Source organism: Ambystoma mexicanum, chromosome 6q, assembly GCF_040938575.1.
Source record: "Ambystoma mexicanum isolate Mex_15411 chromosome 6q, UKY_AmexF1_1, whole genome shotgun sequence".
NCBI lineage: Eukaryota > Metazoa > Chordata > Amphibia > Caudata > Ambystomatidae > Ambystoma > Ambystoma mexicanum.
In genome coordinates, this window is record NC_090937.1 from 1,628,142,492 (window position 1) to 1,628,169,991 (window position 27,500).

A 27,500-nucleotide genomic window follows, 5' to 3' on the forward strand; every position below is an offset into this window, starting at 1 on the left:
AGAGAAATGAGGCCTGTCTGCAAAAGGCCATGGGATGGGAGTGCGTGGTTGCAGGTTGTTTGGCTTTGTAAGGCCTACTGCCCGCTTCACTCGAAACTGGGTCTAGGGTTGTCGGTTTGTAGGCTGTAAAAGCCCAGAAAAGCTCTTGTTCTCCAACCAGCAGAGTGGCGCAGCGGAAGCCTGCTGGGCCCATAACCCAGAGGTCGATGGATCGAAACCATCCTCTGCTAACTTTTTTCAAATTATGTTTTTGTGTCATGGCATTAGGGCAGAAAGAGCTGTAAGTGCCTGGATGCAATGTCATTCCTTGAACTTGCTGCCTCGTTCCACTCTTGCGCTAAATAGGAGAGGGTCCCAGCCCAGCCAACAAAATGTACTGTTCAATCAAACCAAACTTAAAACCAAGCTCCTTTTTTAAGGGGTCCCGGGGAAATGTTGGGCTGACCGGCAAGACCTCATGATGCGAACTGCTTCTGCGTCAAACGCAAGCTTTTTTCATTCCCAGCCAATGACTTATTCTTATTTCTAAGGGCCGCTCCATCAGATAGCCCAGACAGGCAGGCGTTGGTGGTATAGTGGTGAGCATAGCTGCCTTCCAAGCAGTTGACCCGGGTTCTATTCCCGGCCAACGCAGATCAAATCTTTAAATTGTTCAAAATGCATTTTTTGGAAATCAGACTCATGCTGAAAGCAAAGCTGACACACTTTTCGTGAAAATCAAAACCCCATCCAGGAAAGGTTCTTGCATCCTAGTTTCTGCAACTGTCTATCGGTGAGGGGATTGAAGCGAGCAGGGCTCCTGGCCCCTCCCCGACAAAGCCCTGACGAAGGCCTGACAAAGGCCTATTCGCCTTGCCCTGACGGGCCTTGGTCCCAGCAGGCCACCGAGCACAGCACCTCAGCCTATTAGAGTGAGGTTTCAGGATCTCTCTCATCCTGTAAACCAACATACTGAAGAAGGTGAAACGTGTGGCTGCGCTCCTCACATGCTGAAGCAGCAGCAGCCCTTTCCCTGAAGCAAAGTTCCTTCATTCCTCCCTCCCATAACCCTTAGCAGGGGATTTATGGTAATTGAGTTGAGTTTCCAAACTGGCCCTTCCTTCCTTCCTTCCCATATCTGCCAGCTCGAGAAGGCTTGTTTTGTTGCACCTGGGAAGTAAAGTATCTATTTGCGAGAGAGAGAGAATGAGAGAGAGAGACAGAGAGAGAGAGACAGAGAGAGAAGGGGAAGGGGTGTTGGCAGTTAGGGTGTGAGCTAGAGAAATGAGGCCTGTCTGCAAAAGGCCATGGGATGGGAGTGCGTGGTTGCAGGTTGTTTGGCTTTGTAAGGCCTACTGCCCGCTTCACTCGAAACTGGGTCTAGGGTTGTCGGTTTGTAGGCTGTAAAAGCCCAGAAAAGCTCTTGTTCTCCAACCAGCAGAGTGGCGCAGCGGAAGCGTGCTGGGCCCATAACCCAGAGGTCGATGGATCGAAACCATCCTCTGCTAACTTTTTTCAAATTATGTTTTTGTGTCATGGCATTAGGGCAGAAAGAGCTGTAAGTGCCTGGATGCAATGTCATTCCTTGAACTTGCTGCCTCGTTCCACTCTTGCGCTAAATAGGAGAGGGTCCCAGCCCAGCCAACAAAATGTACTGTTCAATCAAACCAAACTTAAAACCAAGCTCCTTTTTTAAGGGGTCCCGGGGAAATGTTGGGCTGACCGGCAAGACCTCATGATGCGAACTGCTTCTGCGTCAAACGCAAGCTTTTTTCATTCCCAGCCAATGACTTATTCTTATTTCTAAGGGCCGCTCCATCAGATAGCCCAGACAGGCAGGCGTTGGTGGTATAGTGGTGAGCATAGCTGCCTTCCAAGCAGTTGACCCGGGTTCGATTCCCGGCCAACGCAGATCAAATCTTTAAATTGTTCAAAATGCATTTTTTGGAAATCAGACTCATGCTGAAAGCAAAGCTGACACACTTTTCGTGAAAATCAAAACCCCATCCAGGAAAGGTTCTTGCATCCTAGTTTCTGCAACTGTCTATCGGTGAGGGGATTGAAGCGAGCAGGGCTCCTGGCCCCTCCCCGACAAAGCCCTGACGAAGGCCTGACAAAGGCCTATTCGCCTTGCCCTGACGGGCCTTGGTCCCAGCAGGCCACCGAGCACAGCACCTCAGCCTATTAGAGTGAGGTTTCAGGATCTCTCTCATCCTGTAAACCAACATACTGAAGAAGGTGAAACGTGTGGCTGCGCTCCTCACATGCTGAAGCAGCAGCAGCCCTTTCCCTGAAGCAAAGTTCCTTCATTCCTCCCTCCCATAACCCTTAGCAGGGGATTTATGGTAATTGAGTTGAGTTTCCAAACTGGCCCTTCCTTCCTTCCTTCCCATATCTGCCAGCTCGAGAAGGCTTGTTTTGTTGCACCTGGGAAGTAAAGTATCTATTTGCGAGAGAGAGAGAATGAGAGAGAGAGACAGAGAGAGAGAGACAGAGAGAGAAGGGGAAGGGGTGTTGGCAGTTAGGGTGTGAGCTAGAGAAATGAGGCCTGTCTGCAAAAGGCCATGGGATGGGAGTGCATGGTTGCAGGTTGTTTGGCTTTGTAAGGCCTACTGCCCGCTTCACTCGAAACTGGGTCTAGGGTTGTCGGTTTGTAGGCTGTAAAAGCCCAGAAAAGCTCTTGTTCTCCAACCAGCAGAGTGGCGCAGCGGAAGCGTGCTGGGCCCATAACCCAGAGGTCGATGGATCGAAACCATCCTCTGCTAACTTTTTTCAAATTATGTTTTTGTGTCATGGCATTAGGGCACAAAGAGCTGTAAGTGCCTGGATGCAATGTCATTCCTTGAACTTGCTGCCTCGTTCCACTCTTGCGCTAAATAGGAGAGGGTCCCAGCCCAGCCAACAAAATGTACTGTTCAATCAAACCAAACTTAAAACCAAGCTCCTTTTTTAAGGGGTCCCGGGGAAATGTTGGGCTGACCGGCAAGACCTCATGATGCGAACTGCTTCTGCGTCAAACGCAAGCTTTTTTCATTCCCAGCCAATGACTTATTCTTATTTCTAAGGGCCGCTCCATCAGATAGCCCAGACAGGCAGGCGTTGGTGGTATAGTGGTGAGCATAGCTGCCTTCCAAGCAGTTGACCTGGGTTCGATTCCCTGCCAACGCAGATCAAATCTTTAAATTGTTCAAAATGCATTTTTTGGAAATCAGACTCATGCTGAAAGCAAAGCTGACACACTTTTCGTGAAAATCAAAACCCCATCCAGGAAAGGTTCTTGCATCCTAGTTTCTGCAACTGTCTATCGGTGAGGGGATTGAAGCGAGCAGGGCTCCTGGCCCCTCCCCGACAAAGCCCTGACGAAGGCCTGACAAAGGCCTATTCGCCTTGCCCTGACGGGCCTTGGTCCCAGCAGGCCACCGAGCACAGCACCTCAGCCTATTAGAGTGAGGTTTCAGGATCTCTCTCATCCTGTAAACCAACATACTGAAGAAGGTGAAACGTGTGGCTGCGCTCCTCACATGCTGAAGCATCAGCAGCCCTTTCCCTGAAGCAAAGTTCCTTCATTCCTCCCTCCCATAACCCTTAGCAGGGGATTTATGGTAATTGAGTTGAGTTTCCAAACTGGCCCTTCCTTCCTTCCTTCCCATATCTGCCAGCTCGAGAAGGCTTGTTTTGTTGCACCTGGGAAGTAAAGTATCTATTTGCGAGAGAGAGAGAATGAGAGAGAGAGACAGAGAGAGAGAGACAGAGAGAGAAGGGGAAGGGGTGTTGGCAGTTAGGGTGTGAGCTAGAGAAATGAGGCCTGTCTGCAAAAGGCCATGGGATGGGAGTGCGTGGTTGCAGGTTGTTTGGCTTTGTAAGGCCTACTGCCCGCTTCACTCGAAACTGGGTCTAGGGTTGTCGGTTTGTAGGCTGTAAAAGCCCAGAAAAGCTCTTGTTCTCCAACCAGCAGAGTGGCGCAGCGGAAGCGTGCTGGGCCCATAACCCAGAGGTCGATGGATCGAAACCATCCTCTGCTAACTTTTTTCAAATTATGTTTTTGTGTCATGGCATTAGGGCACAAAGAGCTGTAAGTGCCTGGATGCAATGTCATTCCTTGAACTTGCTGCCTCGTTCCACTCTTGCGCTAAATAGGAGAGGGTCCCAGCCCAGCCAACAAAATGTACTGTTCAATCAAACCAAACTTAAAACCAAGCTCCTTTTTTAAGGGGTCCCGGGGAAATGTTGGGCTGACCGGCAAGACCTCATGATGCGAACTGCTTCTGCGTCAAACGCAAGCTTTTTTCATTCCCAGCCAATGACTTATTCTTATTTCTAAGGGCCGCTCCATCAGATAGCCCAGACAGGCAGGCGTTGGTGGTATAGTGGTGAGCATAGCTGCCTTCCAAGCAGTTGACCCGGGTTCTATTCCCGGCCAACGCAGATCAAATCTTTAAATTGTTCAAAATGCATTTTTTGGAAATCAGACTCATGCTGAAAGCAAAGCTGACACACTTTTCGTGAAAATCAAAACCCCATCCAGGAAAGGTTCTTGCATCCTAGTTTCTGCAACTGTCTATCGGTGAGGGGATTGAAGCGAGCAGGGCTCCTGGCCCCTCCCCGACAAAGCCCTGACGAAGGCCTGACAAAGGCCTATTCGCCTTGCCCTGACGGGCCTTGGTCCCAGCAGGCCACCGAGCACAGCACCTCAGCCTATTAGAGTGAGGTTTCAGGATCTCTCTCATCCTGTAAACCAACATACTGAAGAAGGTGAAACGTGTGGCTGCGCTCCTCACATGCTGAAGCAGCAGCAGCCCTTTCCCTGAAGCAAAGTTCCTTCATTCCTCCCTCCCATAACCCTTAGCAGGGGATTTATGGTAATTGAGTTGAGTTTCCAAACTGGCCCTTCCTTCCTTCCTTCCCATATCTGCCAGCTCGAGAAGGCTTGTTTTGTTGCACCTGGGAAGTAAAGTATCTATTTGCGAGAGAGAGAGAATGAGAGAGAGAGACAGAGAGAGAGAGACAGAGAGAGAAGGGGAAGGGGTGTTGGCAGTTAGGGTGTGAGCTAGAGAAATGAGGCCTGTCTGCAAAAGGCCATGGGATGGGAGTGCGTGGTTGCAGGTTGTTTGGCTTTGTAAGGCCTACTGCCCGCTTCACTCGAAACTGGGTCTAGGGTTGTCGGTTTGTAGGCTGTAAAAGCCCAGAAAAGCTCTTGTTCTCCAACCAGCAGAGTGGCGCAGCGGAAGCGTGCTGGGCCCATAACCCAGAGGTCGATGGATCGAAACCATCCTCTGCTAACTTTTTTCAAATTATGTTTTTGTGTCATGGCATTAGGGCACAAAGAGCTGTAAGTGCCTGGATGCAATGTCATTCCTTGAACTTGCTGCCTCGTTCCACTCTTGCGCTAAATAGGAGAGGGTCCCAGCCCAGCCAACAAAATGTACTGTTCAATCAAACCAAACTTAAAACCAAGCTCCTTTTTTAAGGGGTCCCGGGGAAATGTTGGGCTGACCGGCAAGACCTCATGATGCGAACTGCTTCTGCGTCAAACGCAAGCTTTTTTCATTCCCAGCCAATGACTTATTCTTATTTCTAAGGGCCGCTCCATCAGATAGCCCAGACAGGCAGGCGTTGGTGGTATAGTGGTGAGCATAGCTGCCTTCCAAGCAGTTGACCCGGGTTCGATTCCCGGCCAACGCAGATCAAATCTTTAAATTGTTCAAAATGCATTTTTTGGAAATCAGACTCATGCTGAAAGCAAAGCTGACACACTTTTCGTGAAAATCAAAACCCCATCCAGGAAAGGTTCTTGCATCCTAGTTTCTGCAACTGTCTATCGGTGAGGGGATTGAAGCGAGCAGGGCTCCTGGCCCCTCCCCGACAAAGCCCTGACGAAGGCCTGACAAAGGCCTATTCGCCTTGCCCTGACGGGCCTTGGTCCCAGCAGGCCACCGAGCACAGCACCTCAGCCTATTAGAGTGAGGTTTCAGGATCTCTCTCATCCTGTAAACCAACATACTGAAGAAGGTGAAACGTGTGGCTGCGCTCCTCACATGCTGAAGCAGCAGCAGCCCTTTCCCTGAAGCAAAGTTCCTTCATTCCTCCCTCCCATAACCCTTAGCAGGGGATTTATGGTAATTGAGTTGAGTTTCCAAACTGGCCCTTCCTTCCTTCCTTCCCATATCTGCCAGCTCGAGAAGGCTTGTTTTGTTGCACCTGGGAAGTAAAGTATCTATTTGCGAGAGAGAGAGAATGAGAGAGAGAGACAGAGAGAGAGAGACAGAGAGAGAAGGGGAAGGGGTGTTGGCAGTTAGGGTGTGAGCTAGAGAAATGAGGCCTGTCTGCAAAAGGCCATGGGATGGGAGTGCGTGGTTGCAGGTTGTTTGGCTTTGTAAGGCCTACTGCCCGCTTCACTCGAAACTGGGTCTAGGGTTGTCGGTTTGTAGGCTGTAAAAGCCCAGAAAAGCTCTTGTTCTCCAACCAGCAGAGTGGCGCAGCGGAAGCGTGCTGGGCCCATAACCCAGAGGTCGATGGATCGAAACCATCCTCTGCTAACTTTTTTCAAATTATGTTTTTGTGTCATGGCATTAGGGCACAAAGAGCTGTAAGTGCCTGGATGCAATGTCATTCCTTGAACTTGCTGCCTCGTTCCACTCTTGCGCTAAATAGGAGAGGGTCCCAGCCCAGCCAACAAAATGTACTGTTCAATCAAACCAAACTTAAAACCAAGCTCCTTTTTTAAGGGGTCCCGGGGAAATGTTGGGCTGACCGGCAAGACCTCATGATGCGAACTGCTTCTGCGTCAAACGCAAGCTTTTTTCATTCCCAGCCAATGACTTATTCTTATTTCTAAGGGCCGCTCCATCAGATAGCCCAGACAGGCAGGCGTTGGTGGTATAGTGGTGAGCATAGCTGCCTTCCAAGCAGTTGACCCGGGTTCGATTCCCGGCCAACGCAGATCAAATCTTTAAATTGTTCAAAATGCATTTTTTGGAAATCAGACTCATGCTGAAAGCAAAGCTGACACACTTTTCGTGAAAATCAAAACCCCATCCAGGAAAGGTTCTTGCATCCTAGTTTCTGCAACTGTCTATCGGTGAGGGGATTGAAGCGAGCAGGGCTCCTGGCCCCTCCCCGACAAAGCCCTGACGAAGGCCTGACAAAGGCCTATTCGCCTTGCCCTGACGGGCCTTGGTCCCAGCAGGCCACCGAGCACAGCACCTCAGCCTATTAGAGTGAGGTTTCAGGATCTCTCTCATCCTGTAAACCAACATACTGAAGAAGGTGAAACGTGTGGCTGCGCTCCTCACATGCTGAAGCAGCAGCAGCCCTTTCCCTGAAGCAAAGTTCCTTCATTCCTCCCTCCCATAACCCTTAGCAGGGGATTTATGGTAATTGAGTTGAGTTTCCAAACTGGCCCTTCCTTCCTTCCTTCCCATATCTGCCAGCTCGAGAAGGCTTGTTTTGTTGCACCTGGGAAGTAAAGTATCTATTTGCGAGAGAGAGAGAATGAGAGAGAGAGACAGAGAGAGAGAGACAGAGAGAGAAGGGGAAGGGGTGTTGGCAGTTAGGGTGTGAGCTAGAGAAATGAGGCCTGTCTGCAAAAGGCCATGGGATGGGAGTGCGTGGTTGCAGGTTGTTTGGCTTTGTAAGGCCTACTGCCCGCTTCACTCGAAACTGGGTCTAGGGTTGTCGGTTTGTAGGCTGTAAAAGCCCAGAAAAGCTCTTGTTCTCCAACCAGCAGAGTGGCGCAGCGGAAGCGTGCTGGACCCATAACACAGAGGTCGATGGATCGAAACCATCCTCTGCTAACTTTTTTCAAATTATGTTTTTGTGTCATGGCATTAGGGCACAAAGAGCTGTAAGTGCCTGGATGCAATGTCATTCCTTGAACTTGCTGCCTCGTTCCACTCTTGCGCTAAATAGGAGAGGGTCCCAGCCCAGCCAACAAAATGCACTGTTCAATCAAACCAAACTTAAAACCAAGCTCCTTTTTTAAGGGGTCCCGGGGAAATGTTGGGCTGACCGGCAAGACCTCATGATGCGAACTGCTTCTGCGTCAAACGCAAGCTTTTTTCATTCCCAGCCAATGACTTATTCTTATTTCTAAAGGCCGCTCCATCAGATAGCCCAGACAGGCAGGCGTTGGTGGTATAGTGGTGAGCATAGCTGCCTTCCAAGCAGTTGACCCGGGGCCAACGCAGATCAAATCTTTAAATTGTTCAAAATGCATTTTTTGGAAATCAGACTCATGCTGAAAGCAAAGCTGACACACTTTTCGTGAAAATCAAAACCCCATCCAGGAAAGGTTCTTGCATCCTAGTTTCTGCAACTGTCTATCGGTGAGGGGATTGAAGCGAGCAGGGCTCCTGGCCCCTCCCCGACAAAGCCCTGACGAAGGCCTGACAAAGGCCTATTCGCCTTGCCCTGACGGGCCTTGGTCCCAGCAGGCCACCGAGCACAGCACCTCAGCCTATTAGAGTGAGGTTTCAGGATCTCTCTCATCCTGTAAACCAACATACTGAAGAAGGTGAAACGTGTGGCTGCGCTCCTCACATGCTGAAGCAGCAGCAGCCCTTTCCCTGAAGCAAAGTTCCTTCATTCCTCCCTCCCATAACCCTTAGCAGGGGATTTATGGTAATTGAGTTGAGTTTCCAAACTGGCCCTTCCTTCCTTCCTTCCCATATCTGCCAGCTCGAGAAGGCTTGTTTTGTTGCACCTGGGAAGTAAAGTATCTATTTGCGAGAGAGAGAGAATGAGAGAGAGAGACAGAGAGAGAGAGACAGAGAGAGAAGGGGAAGGGGTGTTGGCAGTTAGGGTGTGAGCTAGAGAAATGAGGCCTGTCTGCAAAAGGCCATGGGATGGGAGTGCGTGGTTGCAGGTTGTTTGGCTTTGTAAGGCCTACTGCCCGCTTCACTCGAAACTGGGTCTAGGGTTGTCGGTTTGTAGGCTGTAAAAGCCCAGAAAAGCTCTTGTTCTCCAACCAGCAGAGTGGCGCAGCGGAAGCGTGCTGGGCCCATAACCCAGAGGTCGATGGATCGAAACCATCCTCTGCTAACTTTTTTCAAATTATGTTTTTGTGTCATGGCATTAGGGCACAAAGAGCTGTAAGTGCCTGGATGCAATGTCATTCCTTGAACTTGCTGCCTCGTTCCACTCTTGCGCTAAATAGGAGAGGGTCCCAGCCCAGCCAACAAAATGTACTGTTCAATCAAACCAAACTTAAAACCAAGCTCCTTTTTTAAGGGGTCCCGGGGAAATGTTGGGCTGACCGGCAAGACCTCATGATGCGAACTGCTTCTGCGTCAAACGCAAGCTTTTTTCATTCCCAGCCAATGACTTATTCTTATTTCTAAGGGCCGCTCCATCAGATAGCCCAGACAGGCAGGTGTTGGTGGTATAGTGGTGAGCATAGCTGCCTTCCAAGCAGTTGACCCGGGTTCTATTCCCGGCCAACGCAGATCAAATCTTTAAATTGTTCAAAATGCATTTTTTGGAAATCAGACTCATGCTGAAAGCAAAGCTGACACACTTTTCGTGAAAATCAAAACCCCATCCAGGAAAGGTTCTTGCATCCTAGTTTCTGCAACTGTCTATCGGTGAGGGGATTGAAGCGAGCAGGGCTCCTGGCCCCTCCCCGACAAAGCCCTGACGAAGGCCTGACAAAGGCCTATTCGCCTTGCCCTGACGGGCCTTGGTCCCAGCAGGCCACCGAGCACAGCACCTCAGCCTATTAGAGTGAGGTTTCAGGATCTCTCTCATCCTGTAAACCAACATACTGAAGAAGGTGAAACGTGTGGCTGCGCTCCTCACATGCTGAAGCAGCAGCAGCCCTTTCCCTGAAGCAAAGTTCCTTCATTCCTCCCTCCCATAACCCTTAGCAGGGGATTTATGGTAATTGAGTTGAGTTTCCAAACTGGCCCTTCCTTCCTTCCTTCCCATATCTGCCAGCTCGAGAAGGCTTGTTTTGTTGCACCTGGGAAGTAAAGTATCTATTTGCGAGAGAGAGAGAATGAGAGAGAGAGACAGAGAGAGAGAGACAGAGAGAGAAGGGGAAGGGGTGTTGGCAGTTAGGGTGTGAGCTAGAGAAATGAGGCCTGTCTGCAAAAGGCCATGGGATGGGAGTGCGTGGTTGCAGGTTGTTTGGCTTTGTAAGGCCTACTGCCCGCTTCACTCGAAACTGGGTCTAGGGTTGTCGGTTTGTAGGCTGTAAAAGCCCAGAAAAGCTCTTGTTCTCCAACCAGCAGAGTGGCGCAGCGGAAGCGTGCTGGGCCCATAACCCAGAGGTCGATGGATCGAAACCATCCTCTGCTAACTTTTTTCAAATTATGTTTTTGTGTCATGGCATTAGGGCACAAAGAGCTGTAAGTGCCTGGATGCAATGTCATTCCTTGAACTTGCTGCCTCGTTCCACTCTTGCGCTAAATAGGAGAGGGTCCCAGCCCAGCCAACAAAATGTACTGTTCAATCAAACCAAACTTAAAACCAAGCTCCTTTTTTAAGGGGTCCCGGGGAAATGTTGGGCTGACCGGCAAGACCTCATGATGCGAACTGCTTCTGCGTCAAACGCAAGCTTTTTTCATTCCCAGCCAATGACTTATTCTTATTTCTAAGGGCCGCTCCATCAGATAGCCCAGACAGGCAGGCGTTGGTGGTATAGTGGTGAGCATAGCTGCCTTCCAAGCAGTTGACCCGGGTTCGATTCCCGGCCAACGCAGATCAAATCTTTAAATTGTTCAAAATGCATTTTTTGGAAATCAGACTCATGCTGAAAGCAAAGCTGACACACTTTTCGTGAAAATCAAAACCCCATCCAGGAAAGGTTCTTGCATCCTAGTTTCTGCAACTGTCTATCGGTGAGGGGATTGAAGCGAGCAGGGCTCCTGGCCCCTCCCCGACAAAGCCCTGACGAAGGCCTGACAAAGGCCTATTCGCCTTGCCCTGACGGGCCTTGGTCCCAGCAGGCCACCGAGCACAGCACCTCAGCCTATTAGAGTGAGGTTTCAGGATCTCTCTCATCCTGTAAACCAACATACTGAAGAAGGTGAAACGTGTGGCTGCGCTCCTCACATGCTGAAGCAGCAGCAGCCCTTTCCCTGAAGCAAAGTTCCTTCATTCCTCCCTCCCATAACCCTTAGCAGGGGATTTATGGTAATTGAGTTGAGTTTCCAAACTGGCCCTTCCTTCCTTCCTTCCCATATCTGCCAGCTCGAGAAGGCTTGTTTTGTTGCACCTGGGAAGTAAAGTATCTATTTGCGAGAGAGAGAGAATGAGAGAGAGAGACAGAGAGAGAGAGACAGAGAGAGAAGGGGAAGGGGTGTTGGCAGTTAGGGTGTGAGCTAGAGAAATGAGGCCTGTCTGCAAAAGGCCATGGGATGGGAGTGCGTGGTTGCAGGTTGTTTGGCTTTGTAAGGCCTACTGCCCGCTTCACTCGAAACTGGGTCTAGGGTTGTCGGTTTGTAGGCTGTAAAAGCCCAGAAAAGCTCTTGTTCTCCAACCAGCAGAGTGGCGCAGCGGAAGCGTGCTGGGCCCATAACCCAGAGGTCGATGGATCGAAACCATCCTCTGCTAACTTTTTTCAAATTATGTTTTTGTGTCATGGCATTAGGGCACAAAGAGCTGTAAGTGCCTGGATGCAATGTCATTCCTTGAACTTGCTGCCTCGTTCCACTCTTGCGCTAAATAGGAGAGGGTCCCAGCCCAGCCAACAAAATGTACTGTTCAATCAAACCAAACTTAAAACCAAGCTCCTTTTTTAAGGGGTCCCGGGGAAATGTTGGGCTGACCGGCAAGACCTCATGATGCGAACTGCTTCTGCGTCAAACGCAAGCTTTTTTCATTCCCAGCCAATGACTTATTCTTATTTCTAAGGGCCGCTCCATCAGATAGCCCAGACAGGCAGGCGTTGGTGGTATAGTGGTGAGCATAGCTGCCTTCCAAGCAGTTGACCCGGGTTCGATTCCCGGCCAACGCAGATCAAATCTTTAAATTGTTCAAAATGCATTTTTTGGAAATCAGACTCATGCTGAAAGCAAAGCTGACACACTTTTCGTGAAAATCAAAACCCCATCCAGGAAAGGTTCTTGCATCCTAGTTTCTGCAACTGTCTATCGGTGAGGGGATTGAAGCGAGCAGGGCTCCTGGCCCCTCCCCGACAAAGCCCTGACGAAGGCCTGACAAAGGCCTATTCGCCTTGCCCTGACGGGCCTTGGTCCCAGCAGGCCACCGAGCACAGCACCTCAGCCTATTAGAGTGAGGTTTCAGGATCTCTCTCATCCTGTAAACCAACATACTGAAGAAGGTGAAACGTGTGGCTGCGCTCCTCACATGCTGAAGCAGCAGCAGCCCTTTCCCTGAAGCAAAGTTCCTTCATTCCTCCCTCCCATAACCCTTAGCAGGGGATTTATGGTAATTGAGTTGAGTTTCCAAACTGGCCCTTCCTTCCTTCCTTCCCATATCTGCCAGCTCGAGAAGGCTTGTTTTGTTGCACTTGGGAAGTAAAGTATCTATTTGCGAGAGAGAGAGAATGAGAGAGAGAGACAGAGAGAGAGAGACAGAGAGAGAAGGGGAAGGGGTGTTGGCAGTTAGGGTGTGAGCTAGAGAAATGAGGCCTGTCTGCAAAAGGCCATGGGATGGGAGTGCGTGGTTGCAGGTTGTTTGGCTTTGTAAGGCCTACTGCCCGCTTCACTCGAAACTGGGTCTAGGGTTGTCGGTTTGTAGGCTGTAAAAGCCCAGAAAAGCTCTTGTTCTCCAACCAGCAGAGTGGCGCAGCGGAAGCGTGCTGGGCCCATAACCCAGAGGTCGATGGATCGAAACCATCCTCTGCTAACTTTTTTCAAATTATGTTTTTGTGTCATGGCATTAGGGCACAAAGAGCTGTAAGTGCCTGGATGCAATGTCATTCCTTGAACTTGCTGCCTCGTTCCACTCTTGCGCTAAATAGGAGAGGGTCCCAGCCCAGCCAACAAAATGTACTGTTCAATCAAACCAAACTTAAAACCAAGCTCCTTTTTTAAGGGGTCCCTGGGAAATGTTGGGCTGACCGGCAAGACCTCATGATGCGAACTGCTTCTGCGTCAAACGCAAGCTTTTTTCATTCCCAGCCAATGACTTATTCTTATTTCTAAGGGCCGCTCCATCAGATAGCCCAGACAGGCAGGCGTTGGTGGTATAGTGGTGAGCATAGCTGCCTTCCAAGCAGTTGACCCGGGTTCGATTCCCGGCCAACGCAGATCAAATCTTTAAATTGTTCAAAATGCATTTTTTGGAAATCAGACTCATGCTGAAAGCAAAGCTGACACACTTTTCGTGAAAATCAAAACCCCATCCAGGAAAGGTTCTTGCATCCTAGTTTCTGCAACTGTCTATCGGTGAGGGGATTGAAGCGAGCAGGGCTCCTGGCCCCTCCCCGACAAAGCCCTGACGAAGGCCTGACAAAGGCCTATTCGCCTTGCCCTGACGGGCCTTGGTCCCAGCAGGCCACCGAGCACAGCACCTCAGCCTATTAGAGTGAGGTTTCAGGATCTCTCTCATCCTGTAAACCAACATACTGAAGAAGGTGAAACGTGTGGCTGCGCTCCTCACATGCTGAAGCAGCAGCAGCCCTTTCCCTGAAGCAAAGTTCCTTCATTCCTCCCTCCCATAACCCTTAGCAGGGGATTTATGGTAATTGAGTTGAGTTTCCAAACTGGCCCTTCCTTCCTTCCTTCCCATATCTGCCAGCTCGAGAAGGCTTGTTTTGTTGCACCTGGGAAGTAAAGTATCTATTTGCGAGAGAGAGAGAATGAGAGAGAGAGACAGAGAGAGAGAGACAGAGAGAGAAGGGGAAGGGGTGTTGGCAGTTAGGGTGTGAGCTAGAGAAATGAGGCCTGTCTGCAAAAGGCCATGGGATGGGAGTGCGTGGTTGCAGGTTGTTTGGCTTTGTAAGGCCTACTGCCCGCTTCACTCGAAACTGGGTCTAGGGTTGTCGGTTTGTAGGCTGTAAAAGCCCAGAAAAGCTCTTGTTCTCCAACCAGCAGAGTGGCGCAGCGGAAGCGTGCTGGGCCCATAACCCAGAGGTCGATGGATCGAAACCATCCTCTGCTAACTTTTTTCAAATTATGTTTTTGTGTCATGGCATTAGGGCACAAAGAGCTGTAAGTGCCTGGATGCAATGTCATTCCTTGAACTTGCTGCCTCGTTCCACTCTTGCGCTAAATAGGAGAGGGTCCCAGCCCAGCCAACAAAATGTACTGTTCAATCAAACCAAACTTAAAACCAAGCTCCTTTTTTAAGGGGTCCCGGGGAAATGTTGGGCTGACCGGCAAGACCTCATGATGCGAACTGCTTCTGCGTCAAACGCAAGCTTTTTTCATTCCCAGCCAATGACTTATTCTTATTTCTAAGGGCCGCTCCATCAGATAGCCCAGACAGGCAGGCGTTGGTGGTATAGTGGTGAGCATAGCTGCCTTCCAAGCAGTTGACCCGGGTTCTATTCCCGGCCAACGCAGATCAAATCTTTAAATTGTTCAAAATGCATTTTTTGGAAATCAGACTCATGCTGAAAGCAAAGCTGACACACTTTTCGTGAAAATCAAAACCCCATCCAGGAAAGGTTCTTGCATCCTAGTTTCTGCAACTGTCTATCGGTGAGGGGATTGAAGCGAGCAGGGCTCCTGGCCCCTCCCCGACAAAGCCCTGACAAAGGCCTATTCGCCTTGCCCTGACGGGCCTTGGTCCCAGCAGGCCACCGAGCACAGCACCTCAGCCTATTAGAGTGAGGTTTCAGGATCTCTCTCATCCTGTAAACCAACATACTGAAGAAGGTGAAACGTGTGGCTGCGCTCCTCACATGCTGAAGCAGCAGCAGCCCTTTCCCTGAAGCAAAGTTCCTTCATTCCTCCCTCCCATAACCCTTAGCAGGGGATTTATGGTAATTGAGTTGAGTTTCCAAACTGGCCCTTCCTTCCTTCCTTCCCATATCTGCCAGCTCGAGAAGGCTTGTTTTGTTGCACCTGGGAAGTAAAGTATCTATTTGCGAGAGAGAGAGAATGAGAGAGAGAGACAGAGAGAGAGAGACAGAGAGAGAAGGGGAAGGGGTGTTGGCAGTTAGGGTGTGAGCTAGAGAAATGAGGCCTGTCTGCAAAAGGCCATGGGATGGGAGTGCGTGGTTGCAGGTTGTTTGGCTTTGTAAGGCCTACTGCCCGCTTCACTCGAAACTGGGTCTAGGGTTGTCGGTTTGTAGGCTGTAAAAGCCCAGAAAAGCTCTTGTTCTCCAACCAGCAGAGTGGCGCAGCGGAAGCGTGCTGGGCCCATAACCCAGAGGTCGATGGATCGAAACCATCCTCTGCTAACTTTTTTCAAATTATGTTTTTGTGTCATGGCATTAGGGCACAAAGAGCTGTAAGTGCCTGGATGCAATGTCATTCCTTGAACTTGCTGCCTCGTTCCACTCTTGCGCTAAATAGGAGAGGGTCCCAGCCCAGCCAACAAAATGTACTGTTCAATCAAACCAAACTTAAAACCAAGCTCCTTTTTTAAGGGGTCCCGGGGAAATGTTGGGCTGACCGGCAAGACCTCATGATGCGAACTGCTTCTGCGTCAAACGCAAGCTTTTTTCATTCCCAGCCAATGACTTATTCTTATTTCTAAGGGCCGCTCCATCAGATAGCCCAGACAGGCAGGCGTTGGTGGTATAGTGGTGAGCATAGCTGCCTTCCAAGCAGTTGACCCGGGTTCGATTCCCTGCCAACGCAGATCAAATCTTTAAATTGTTCAAAATGCATTTTTTGGAAATCAGACTCATGCTGAAAGCAAAGCTGACACACTTTTCGTGAAAATTAAAACCCCATCCAGGAAAGGTTCTTGCATCCTAGTTTCTGCAACTGTCTATCGGTGAGGGGATTGAAGCGAGCAGGGCTCCTGGCCCCTCCCCGACAAAGCCCTGACGAAGGCCTGACAAAGGCCTATTCGCCTTGCCCTGACGGGCCTTGGTCCCAGCAGGCCACCGAGCACAGCACCTCAGCCTATTAGAGTGAGGTTTCAGGATCTCTCTCATCCTGTAAACCAACATACTGAAGAAGGTGAAACGTGTGGCTGCGCTCCTCACATGCTGAAGCAGCAGCAGCCCTTTCCCTGAAGCAAAGTTCCTTCATTCCTCCCTCCCATAACCCTTAGCAGGGGATTTATGGTAATTGAGTTGAGTTTCCAAACTGGCCCTTCCTTCCTTCCTTCCCATATCTGCCAGCTCGAGAAGGCTTGTTTTGTTGCACCTGGGAAGTAAAGTATCTATTTGCGAGAGAGAGAGAATGAGAGAGAGAGACAGAGAGAGAGAGACAGAGAGAGAAGGGGAAGGGGTGTTGGCAGTTAGGGTGTGAGCTAGAGAAATGAGGCCTGTCTGCAAAAGGCCATGGGATGGGAGTGCGTGGTTGCAGGTTGTTTGGCTTTGTAAGGCCTACTGCCCGCTTCACTCGAAACTGGGTCTAGGGTTGTCGGTTTGTAGGCTGTAAAAGCCCAGAAAAGCTCTTGTTCTCCAACCAGCAGAGTGGCGCAGCGGAAGCGTGCTGGGCCCATAACCCAGAGGTCGATGGATTGAAACCATCCTCTGCTAACTTTTTTCAAATTATGTTTTTGTGTCATGGCATTAGGGCACAAAGAGCTGTAAGTGCCTGGATGCAATGTCATTCCTTGAACTTGCTGCCTCGTTCCACTCTTGCGCTAAATAGGAGAGGGTCCCAGCCCAGCCAACAAAATGTACTGTTCAATCAAACCAAACTTAAAACCAAGCTCCTTTTTTAAGGGGTCCCGGGGAAATGTTGGGCTGACCGGCAAGACCTCATGATGCGAACTGCTTCTGCGTCAAACGCAAGCTTTTTTCATTCCCAGCCAATGACTTATTCTTATTTCTAAGGGCCGCTCCATCAGATAGCCCAGACAGGCAGGCGTTGGTGGTATAGTGGTGAGCATAGCTGCCTTCCAAGCAGTTGACCCGGGTTCGATTCCCGGCCAACGCAGATCAAATCTTTAAATTGTTCAAAATGCATTTTTTGGAAATCAGACTCATGCTGAAAGCAAAGCTGACACACTTTTCGTGAAAATCAAAACCCCATCCAGGAAAGGTTCTTGCATCCTAGTTTCTGCAACTGTCTATCGGTGAGGGGATTGAAGCGAGCAGGGCTCCTGGCCCCTCCCCGACAAAGCCCTGACGAAGGCCTGACAAAGGCCTATTCGCCTTGCCCTGACGGGCCTTGGTCCCAGCAGGCCACCGAGCACAGCACCTCAGCCTATTAGAGTGAGGTTTCAGGATCTCTCTCATCCTGTAAACCAACATACTGAAGAAGGTGAAACGTGTGGCTGCGCTCCTCACATGCTGAAGCAGCAGCAGCCCTTTCCCTGAAGCAAAGTTCCTTCATTCCTCCCTCCCATAACCCTTAGCAGGGGATTTATGGTAATTGAGTTGAGTTTCCAAACTGGCCCTTCCTTCCTTCCTTCCCATATCTGCCAGCTCGAGAAGGCTTGTTTTGTTGCACCTGGGAAGTAAAGTATCTATTTGCGAGAGAGAGAGAATGAGAGAGAGAGACAGAGAGAGAGAGACAGAGAGAGAAGGGGAAGGGGTGTTGGCAGTTAGGGTGTGAGCTAGAGAAATGAGGCCTGTCTGCAAAAGGCCATGGGATGGGAGTGCGTGGTTGCAGGTTGTTTGGCTTTGTAAGGCCTACTGCCCGCTTCACTCGAAACTGGGTCTAGGGTTGTCGGTTTGTAGGCTGTAAAAGCCCAGAAAAGCTCTTGTTCTCCAACCAGCAGAGTGGCGCAGCGGAAGCGTGCTGGGCCCATAACCCAGAGGTCGATGGATCGAAACCATCCTCTGCTAACTTTTTTCAAATTATGTTTTTGTGTCATGGCATTAGGGCACAAAGAGCTGTAAGTGCCTGGATGCAATGTCATTCCTTGAACTTGCTGCCTCGTTCCACTCTTGCGCTAAATAGGAGAGGGTCCCAGCCCAGCCAACAAAATGTACTCTTCAATCAAACCAAACTTAAAACCAAGCTCCTTTTTTAAGGGGTCCCGGGGAAATGTTGGGCTGACCGGCAAGACCTCATGATGCGAACTGCTTCTGCGTCAAACGCAAGCTTTTTTCATTCCCAGCCAATGACTTATTCTTATTTCTAAGGGCCGCTCCATCAGATAGCCGAGACAGGCAGGCGTTGGTGGTATAGTGGTGAGCATAGCTGCCTTCCAAGCAGTTGACCTGGGTTCGATTCCCTGCCAACGCAGATCAAATCTTTAAATTGTTCAAAATGCATTTTTTGGAAATCAGACTCATGCTGAAAGCAAAGCTGACACACTTTTCGTGAAAATCAAAACCCCATCCAGGAAAGGTTCTTGCATCCTAGTTTCTGCAACTGTCTATCGGTGAGGGGATTGAAGCGAGCAGGGCTCCTGGCCCCTCCCCGACAAAGCCCTGACGAAGGCCTGACAAAGGCCTATTCGCCTTGCCCTGACGGGCCTTGGTCCCAGCAGGCCACCGAGCACAGCACCTCAGCCTATTAGAGTGAGGTTTCAGGATCTCTCTCATCCTGTAAACCAACATACTGAAGAAGGTGAAACGTGTGGCTGCGCTCCTCACATGCTGAAGCAGCAGCAGCCCTTTCCCTGAAGCAAAGTTCCTTCATTCCTCCCTCCCATAACCCTTAGCAGGGGATTTATGGTAATTGAGTTGAGTTTCCAAACTGGCCCTTCCTTCCTTCCTTCCCATATCTGCCAGCTCGAGAAGGCTTGTTTTGTTGCACCTGGGAAGTAAAGTATCTATTTGCGAGAGAGAGAGAATGAGAGAGAGAGACAGAGAGAGAGAGACAGAGAGAGAAGGGGAAGGGGTGTTGGCAGTTAGGGTGTGAGCTAGAGAAATGAGGCCTGTCTGCAAAAGGCCATGGGATGGGAGTGCGTGGTTGCAGGTTGTTTGGCTTTGTAAGGCCTACTGCCCGCTTCACTCGAAACTGGGTCTAGGGTTGTCGGTTTGTAGGCTGTAAAAGCCCAGAAAAGCTCTTGTTCTCCAACCAGCAGAGTGGCGCAGCGGAAGCGTGCTGGGCCCATAACCCAGAGGTCGATGGATCGAAACCATCCTCTGCTAACTTTTTTCAAATTATGTTTTTGTGTCATGGCATTAGGGCACAAAGAGCTGTAAGTGCCTGGATGCAATGTCATTCCTTGAACTTGCTGCCTCGTTCCACTCTTGCGCTAAATAGGAGAGGGTCCCAGCCCAGCCAACAAAATGTACTGTTCAATCAAACCAAACTTAAAACCAAGCTCCTTTTTTAAGGGGTCCCGGGGAAATGTTGGGCTGAACGGCAAGACCTCATGATGCGAACTGCTTCTGCGTCAAACGCAAGCTTTTTTCATTCCCAGCCAATGACTTATTCTTATTTCTAAGGGCCGCTCCATCAGATAGCCCAGACAGGCAGGCGTTGGTGGTATAGTGGTGAGCATAGCTGCCTTCCAAGCAGTTGACCCGGGTTCTATTCCCGGCCAACGCAGATCAAATCTTTAAATTGTTCAAAATGCATTTTTTGGAAATCAGACTCATGCTGAAAGCAAAGCTGACACACTTTTCGTGAAAATCAAAACCCCATCCAGGAAAGGTTCTTGCATCCTAGTTTCTGCAACTGTCTATCGGTGAGGGGATTGAAGCGAGCAGGGCTCCTGGCCCCTCCCACGACAAAGCCCTGACGAAGGCCTGACAAAGGCCTATTCGCCTTGCCCTGACGGGCCTTGGTCCCAGCAGGCCACCGAGCACAGCACCTCAGCCTATTAGAGTGAGGTTTCAGGATCTCTCTCATCCTGTAAACCAACATACTGAAGAAGGTGAAACGTGTGGCTGCGCTCCTCACATGCTGAAGCAGCAGCAGCCCTTTCCCTGAAGCAAAGTTCCTTCATTCCTCCCTCCCATAACCCTTAGCAGGGGATTTATGGTAATTGAGTTGAGTTTCCAAACTGGCCCTTCCTTCCTTCCTTCCCATATCTGCCAGCTCGAGAAGGCTTGTTTTGTTGCACCTGGGAAGTAAAGTATCTATTTGCGAGAGAGAGAGAATGAGAGAGAGAGACAGAGAGAGAGAGACAGAGAGAGAAGGGGAAGGGGTGTTGGCAGTTAGGGTGTGAGCTAGAGAAATGAGGCCTGTCTGCAAAAGGCCATGGGATGGGAGTGCGTGGTTGCAGGTTGTTTGGCTTTGTAAGGCCTACTGCCCGCTTCACTCGAAACTGGGTCTAGGGTTGTCGGTTTGTAGGCTGTAAAAGCCCAGAAAAGCTCTTGTTCTCCAACCAGCAGAGTGGCGCAGCGGAAGCGTGCTGGGCCCATAACCCAGAGGTCGATGGATCGAAACCATCCTCTGCTAACTTTTTTCAAATTATGTTTTTGTGTCATGGCATTAGGGCACAAAGAGCTGTAAGTGCCTGGATGCAATGTCATTCCTTGAACTTGCTGCCTCGTTCCACTCTTGCGCTAAATAGGAGAGGGTCCCAGCCCAGCCAACAAAATGTACTGTTCAATCAAACCAAACTTAAAACCAAGCTCCTTTTTTAAGGGGTCCCGGGGAAATGTTGGGCTGACCGGCAAGACCTCATGATGCGAACTGCTTCTGCGTCAAACGCAAGCTTTTTTCATTCCCAGCCAATGACTTATTCTTATTTCTAAGGGCCGCTCCATCAGATAGCCCAGACAGGCAGGCGTTGGTGGTATAGTGGTGAGCATAGCTGCCTTCCAAGCAGTTGACCCGGGTTCGATTCCCGGCCAACGCAGATCAAATCTTTAAATTGTTCAAAATGCATTTTTTGGAAATCAGACTCATGCTGAAAGCAAAGCTGACACACTTTTCGTGAAAATCAAAACCCCATCCAGGAAAGGTTCTTGCATCCTAGTTTCTGCAACTGTCTATCGGTGAGGGGATTGAAGCGAGCAGGGCTCCTGGCCCCTCCCCGACAAAGCCCTGACGAAGGCCTGACAAAGGCCTATTCGCCTTGCCCTGACGGGCCTTGGTCCCAGCAGGCCACCGAGCACAGCACCTCAGCCTATTAGAGTGAGGTTTCAGGATCTCTCTCATCCTGTAAACCAACATACTGAAGAAGGTGAAACGTGTGGCTGCGCTCCTCACATGCTGAAGCAGCAGCAGCCCTTTCCCTGAAGCAAAGTTCCTTCATTCCTCCCTCCCATAACCCTTAGCAGGGGATTTATGGTAATTGAGTTGAGTTTCCAAACTGGCCCTTCCTTCCTTCCTTCCCATATCTGCCAGCTCGAGAAGGCTTGTTTTGTTGCACCTGGGAAGTAAAGTATCTATTTGCGAGAGAGAGAGAATGAGAGAGAGAGACAGAGAGAGAAGGGGAAGGGGTGTTGGCAGTTAGGGTGTGAGCTAGAGAAATGAGGCCTGTCTGCAAAAGGCCATGGGATGGGAGTGCGTGGTTGCAGGTTGTTTGGCTTTGTAAGGCCTACTGCCCGCTTCACTCGAAACTGGGTCTAGGGTTGTCGGTTTGTAGGCTGTAAAAGCCCAGAAAAGCTCTTGTTCTCCAACCAGCAGAGTGGCGCAGCGGAAGCGTGCTGGGCCCATAACCCAGAGGTCGATGGATCGAAACCATCCTCTGCTAACTTTTTTCAAATTATGTTTTTGTGTCATGGCATTAGGGCACAAAGAGCTGTAAGTGCCTGGATGCAATGTCATTCCTTGAACTTGCTGCCTCGTTCCACTCTTGCGCTAAATAGGAGAGGGTCCCAGCCCAGCCAACAAAATGTACTGTTCAATCAAACCAAACTTAAAACCAAGCTCCTTTTTTAAGGGGTCCCGGGGAAATGTTGGGCTGACCGGCAAGACCTCATGATGCGAACTGCTTCTGCGTCAAACGCAAGCTTTTTTCATTCCCAGCCAATGACTTATTCTTATTTCTAAGGGCCGCTCCATCAGATAGCCCAGACAGGCAGGCGTTGGTGGTATAGTGGTGAGCATAGCTGCCTTCCAAGCAGTTGACCTGGGTTCGATTCCCTGCCAACGCAGATCAAATCTTTAAATTGTTCAAAATGCATTTTTTGGAAATCAGACTCATGCTGAAAGCAAAGCTGACACACTTTTCGTGAAAATCAAAACCCCATCCAGGAAAGGTTCTTGCATCCTAGTTTCTGCAACTGTCTATCGGTGAGGGGATTGAAGCGAGCAGGGCTCCTGGCCCCTCCCCGACAAAGCCCTGACGAAGGCCTGACAAAGGCCTATTCGCCTTGCCCTGACGGGCCTTGGTCCCAGCAGGCCACCGAGCACAGCACCTCAGCCTATTAGAGTGAGGTTTCAGGATCTCTCTCATCCTGTAAACCAACATACTGAAGAAGGTGAAACGTGTGGCTGCGCTCCTCACATGCTGAAGCAGCAGCAGCCCTTTCCCTGAAGCAAAGTTCCTTCATTCCTCCCTCCCATAACCCTTAGCAGGGGATTTATGGTAATTGAGTTGAGTTTCCAAACTGGCCCTTCCTTCCTTCCTTCCCATATCTGCCAGCTCGAGAAGGCTTGTTTTGTTGCACCTGGGAAGTAAAGTATCTATTTGCGAGAGAGAGAGAATGAGAGAGAGAGACAGAGAGAGAGAGACAGAGAGAGAAGGGGAAGGGGTGTTGGCAGTTAGGGTGTGAGCTAGAGAAATGAGGCCTGTCTGCAAAAGGCCATGGGATGGGAGTGCGTGGTTGCAGGTTGTTTGGCTTTGTAAGGCCTACTGCCCGCTTCACTCGAAACTGGGTCTAGGGTTGTCGGTTTGTAGGCTGTAAAAGCCCAGAAAAGCTCTTGTTCTCCAAACAGCAGAGTGGCGCAGCGGAAGCGTGCTGGGCCCATAACCCAGAGGTCGATGGATCGAAACCATCCTCTGCTAACTTTTTTCAAATTATGTTTTTGTGTCATGGCATTAGGGCACAAAGAGCTGTAAGTGCCTGGATGCAATGTCATTCCTTGAACTTGCTGCCTCGTTCCACTCTTGCGCTAAATAGGAGAGGGTCCCAGCCCAGCCAACAAAATGTACTGTTCAATCAAACCAAACTTAAAACCAAGCTCCTTTTTTAAGGGGTCCCGGGGAAATGTTGGGCTGACCGGCAAGACCTCATGATGCGAACTGCTTCTGCGTCAAACGCAAGCTTTTTTCATTCCCAGCCAATGACTTATTCTTATTTCTAAGGGCCGCTCCATCAGATAGCCCAGACAGGCAGGCGTTGGTGGTATAGTGGTGAGCATAGCTGCCTTCCAAGCAGTTGACCCGGGTTCTATTCCCGGCCAACGCAGATCAAATCTTTAAATTGTTCAAAATGCATTTTTTGGAAATCAGACTCATGCTGAAAGCAAAGCTGACACACTTTTCGTGAAAATCAAAACCCCATCCAGGAAAGGTTCTTGCATCTTAGTTTCTGCAACTGTCTATCGGTGAGGGGATTGAAGCGAGCAGGGCTCCTGGCCCCTCCCCGACAAAGCCCTGACGAAGGCCTGACAAAGGCCTATTCGCCTTGCCCTGACGGGCCTTGGTCCCAGCAGGCCACCGAGCACAGCACCTCAGCCTATTAGAGTGAGGTTTCAGGATCTCTCTCATCCTGTAAACCAACATACTGAAGAAGGTGAAACGTGTGGCTGCGCTCCTCACATGCTGAAGCAGCAGCAGCCCTTTCCCTGAAGCAAAGTTCCTTCATTCCTCCCTCCCATAACCCTTAGCAGGGGATTTATGGTAATTGAGTTGAGTTTCCAAACTGGCCCTTCCTTCCTTCCTTCCCATATCTGCCAGCTCGAGAAGGCTTGTTTTGTTGCACCTGGGAAGTAAAGTATCTATTTGCGAGAGAGAGAGAATGAGAGAGAGAGACAGAGAGAGAGAGACAGAGAGAGAAGGGGAAGGGGTGTTGGCAGTTAGGGTGTGAGCTAGAGAAATGAGGCCTGTCTGCAAAAGGCCATGGGATGGGAGTGCGTGGTTGCAGGTTGTTTGGCTTTGTAAGGCCTACTGCCCGCTTCACTCGAAACTGGGTCTAGGGTTGTCGGTTTGTAGGCTGTAAAAGCCCAGAAAAGCTCTTGTTCTCCAACCAGCAGAGTGGCGCAGCGGAAGCGTGCTGGGCCCATAACCCAGAGGTCGATGGATCGAAACCATCCTCTGCTAACTTTTTTCAAATTATGTTTTTGTGTCATGGCATTAGGGCACAAAGAGCTGTAAGTGCCTGGATGCAATGTCATTCCTTGAACTTGCTGCCTCGTTCCACTCTTGCGCCAAATAGGAGAGGGTCCCAGCCCAGCCAACAAAATGTACTGTTCAATCAAACCAAACTTAAAACCAAGCTCCTTTTTTAAGGGGTCCCGGGGAAATGTTGGGCTGACCGGCAAGACCTCATGATGCGAACTGCTTCTGCGTCAAACGCAAGCTTTTTTCATTCCCAGCCAATGACTTATTCTTATTTCTAAGGGCCGCTCCATCAGATAGCCCAGACAGGCAGGCGTTGGTGGTATAGTGGTGAGCATAGCTGCCTTCCAAGCAGTTGACCCGGGTTCGATTCCCGGCCAACGCAGATCAAATCTTTAAATTGTTCAAAATGCATTTTTTGGAAATCAGACTCATGCTGAAAGCAAAGCTGACACACTTTTCGTGAAAATCAAAACCCCATCCAGGAAAGGTTCTTGCATCCTAGTTTCTGCAACTGTCTATCGGTGAGGGGATTGAAGCGAGCAGGGCTCCTGGCCCCTCCCCGACAAAGCCCTGACGAAGGCCTGACAAAGGCCTATTCGCCTTGCCCTGACGGGCCTTGGTCCCAGCAGGCCACCGAGCACAGCACCTCAGCCTATTAGAGTGAGGTTTCAGGATCTCTCTCATCCTGTAAACCAACATACTGAAGAAGGTGAAACGTGTGGCTGCGCTCCTCACATGCTGAAGCAGCAGCAGCCCTTTCCCTGAAGCAAAGTTCCTTCATTCCTCCCTCCCATAACCCTTAGCAGGGGATTTATGGTAATTGAGTTGAGTTTCCAAACTGGCCCTTCCTTCCTTCCTTCCCATATCTGCCAGCTCGAGAAGGCTTGTTTTGTTGCACCTGGGAAGTAAAGTATCTATTTGCGAGAGAGAGAGAATGAGAGAGAGAGACAGAGAGAGAGAGACAGAGAGAGAAGGGGAAGGGGTGTTGGCAGTTAGGGTGTGAGCTAGAGAAATGAGGCCTGTCTGCAAAAGGCCATGGGATGGGAGTGCGTGGTTGCAGGTTGTTTGGCTTTGTAAGGCCTACTGCCCGCTTCACTCGAAACTGGGTCTAGGGTTGTCGGTTTGTAGGCTGTAAAAGCCCAGAAAAGCTCTTGTTCTCCAACCAGCAGAGTGGCGCAGCGGAAGCGTGCTGGGCCCATAACACAGAGGTCGATGGATCGAAACCATCCTCTGCTAACTTTTTTCAAATTATGTTTTTGTGTCATGGCATTAGGGCACAAAGAGCTGTAAGTGCCTGGATGCAATGTCATTCCTTGAACTTGCTGCCTCGTTCCACTCTTGCGCTAAATAGGAGAGGGTCCCAGCCCAGCCAACAAAATGCACTGTTCAATCAAACCAAACTTAAAACCAAGCTCCTTTTTTAAGGGGTCCCGGGGAAATGTTGGGCTGACCGGCAAGACCTCATGATGCGAACTGCTTCTGCGTAAAACGCAAGCTTTTTTCATTCCCAGCCAATGACTTATTCTTATTTCTAAAGGCCGCTCCATCAGATAGCCCAGACAGGCAGGCGTTGGTGGTATAGTGGTGAGCATAGCTGCCTTCCAAGCAGTTGACCCGGGGCCAACGCAGATCAAATCTTTAAATTGTTCAAAATGCATTTTTTGGAAATCAGACTCATGCTGAAAGCAAAGCTGACACACTTTTCGTGAAAATCAAAACCCCATCCAGGAAAGGTTCTTGCATCCTAGTTTCTGCAACTGTCTATCGGTGAGGGGATTGAAGCGAGCAGGGCTCCTGGCCCCTCCCCGACAAAGCCCTGACGAAGGCCTGACAAAGGCCTATTCGCCTTGCCCTGACGGGCCTTGGTCCCAGCAGGCCACCGAGCACAGCACCTCAGCCTATTAGAGTGAGGTTTCAGGATCTCTCTCATCCTGTAAACCAACATACTGAAGAAGGTGAAACGTGTGGCTGCGCTCCTCACATGCTGAAGCAGCAGCAGCCCTTTCCCTGAAGCAAAGTTCCTTCATTCCTCCCTCCCATAACCCTTAGCAGGGGATTTATGGTAATTGAGTTGAGTTTCCAAACTGGCCCTTCCTTCCTTCCTTCCCATATCTGCCAGCTCGAGAAGGCTTGTTTTGTTGCACCTGGGAAGTAAAGTATCTATTTGCGAGAGAGAGAGAATGAGAGAGAGAGACAGAGAGAGAGAGACAGAGAGAGAAGGGGAAGGGGTGTTGGCAGTTAGGGTGTGAGCTAGAGAAATGAGGCCTGTCTGCAAAAGGCCATGGGATGGGAGTGCGTGGTTGCAGGTTGTTTGGCTTTGTAAGGCCTACTGCCCGCTTCACTCGAAACTGGGTCTAGGGTTGTCGGTTTGTAGGCTGTAAAAGCCCAGAAAAGCTCTTGTTCTCCAACCAGCAGAGTGGCGCAGCGGAAGCGTGCTGGGCCCATAACCCAGAGGTCGATGGATCGAAACCATCCTCTGCTAACTTTTTTCAAATTATGTTTTTGTGTCATGGCATTAGGGCACAAAGAGCTGTAAGTGCCTGGATGCAATGTCATTCCTTGAACTTGCTGCCTCGTTCCACTCTTGCGCTAAATAGGAGAGGGTCCCAGCCCAGCCAACAAAATGTACTGTTCAATCAAACCAAACTTAAAACCAAGCTCCTTTTTTAAGGGGTCCCGGGGAAATGTTGGGCTGACCGGCAAGACCTCATGATGCGAACTGCTTCTGCGTCAAACGCAAGCTTTTTTCATTCCCAGCCAATGACTTATTCTTATTTCTAAGGGCCGCTCCATCAGATAGCCCAGACAGGCAGGCGTTGGTGGTATAGTGGTGAGCATAGCTGCCTTCCAAGCAGTTGACCCGGGTTCTATTCCCGGCCAACGCAGATCAAATCTTTAAATTGTTCAAAATGCATTTTTTGGAAATCAGACTCATGCTGAAAGCAAAGCTGACACACTTTTCGTGAAAATCAAAACCCCATCCAGGAAAGGTTCTTGCATCCTAGTTTCTGCAACTGTCTATCGGTGAGGGGATTGAAGCGAGCAGGGCTCCTGGCCCCTCCCCGACAAAGCCCTGACGAAGGCCTGACAAAGGCCTATTCGCCTTGCCCTGACGGGCCTTGGTCCCAGCAGGCCACCGAGCACAGCACCTCAGCCTATTAGAGTGAGGTTTCAGGATCTCTCTCATCCTGTAAACCAACATACTGAAGAAGGTGAAACGTGTGGCTGCGCTCCTCACATGCTGAAGCAGCAGCAGCCCTTTCCCTGAAGCAAAGTTCCTTCATTCCTCCCTCCCATAACCCTTAGCAGGGGATTTATGGTAATTGAGTTGAGTTTCCAAACTGGCCCTTCCTTCCTTCCTTCCCATATCTGCCAGCTCGAGAAGGCTTGTTTTGTTGCAC

At 50.0% G+C, this 27,500-nt stretch overlaps 9 non-coding genes across 9 annotated transcripts; all 9 read left to right on the forward strand.

Moving 5' to 3' along the window:
• Positions 1-1,818: 1,818 nt before the first annotated feature.
• On the forward strand, positions 1,819-1,890 carry TRNAG-UCC (transfer RNA glycine (anticodon UCC)). Its single transcript has one exon. It is a non-coding gene; the product is annotated as a tRNA-Gly (tRNA).
• Positions 1,891-5,589: 3,699 nt separating this feature from the next.
• Positions 5,590-5,661, forward strand: TRNAG-UCC (transfer RNA glycine (anticodon UCC)). The gene has a single exon. It is a non-coding gene; the product is annotated as a tRNA-Gly (tRNA).
• Positions 5,662-6,846: 1,185 nt separating this feature from the next.
• TRNAG-UCC (transfer RNA glycine (anticodon UCC)) lies at positions 6,847-6,918 on the forward strand. The gene has a single exon. It is a non-coding gene; the product is annotated as a tRNA-Gly (tRNA).
• Positions 6,919-10,606: 3,688 nt separating this feature from the next.
• TRNAG-UCC (transfer RNA glycine (anticodon UCC)) lies at positions 10,607-10,678 on the forward strand. The gene has a single exon. It is a non-coding gene; the product is annotated as a tRNA-Gly (tRNA).
• A 1,185-nt stretch (positions 10,679-11,863) lies between these two features.
• On the forward strand, positions 11,864-11,935 carry TRNAG-UCC (transfer RNA glycine (anticodon UCC)). Its single transcript has one exon. It is a non-coding gene; the product is annotated as a tRNA-Gly (tRNA).
• A 1,185-nt stretch (positions 11,936-13,120) lies between these two features.
• TRNAG-UCC (transfer RNA glycine (anticodon UCC)) lies at positions 13,121-13,192 on the forward strand. The gene has a single exon. It is a non-coding gene; the product is annotated as a tRNA-Gly (tRNA).
• A 3,688-nt stretch (positions 13,193-16,880) lies between these two features.
• TRNAG-UCC (transfer RNA glycine (anticodon UCC)) lies at positions 16,881-16,952 on the forward strand. The gene has a single exon. It is a non-coding gene; the product is annotated as a tRNA-Gly (tRNA).
• Positions 16,953-20,652: 3,700 nt separating this feature from the next.
• Positions 20,653-20,724, forward strand: TRNAG-UCC (transfer RNA glycine (anticodon UCC)). Its single transcript has one exon. It is a non-coding gene; the product is annotated as a tRNA-Gly (tRNA).
• Positions 20,725-24,409: 3,685 nt separating this feature from the next.
• TRNAG-UCC (transfer RNA glycine (anticodon UCC)) lies at positions 24,410-24,481 on the forward strand. Its single transcript has one exon. It is a non-coding gene; the product is annotated as a tRNA-Gly (tRNA).
• The last annotated feature ends 3,019 nt before the right edge of the window (positions 24,482-27,500 follow it).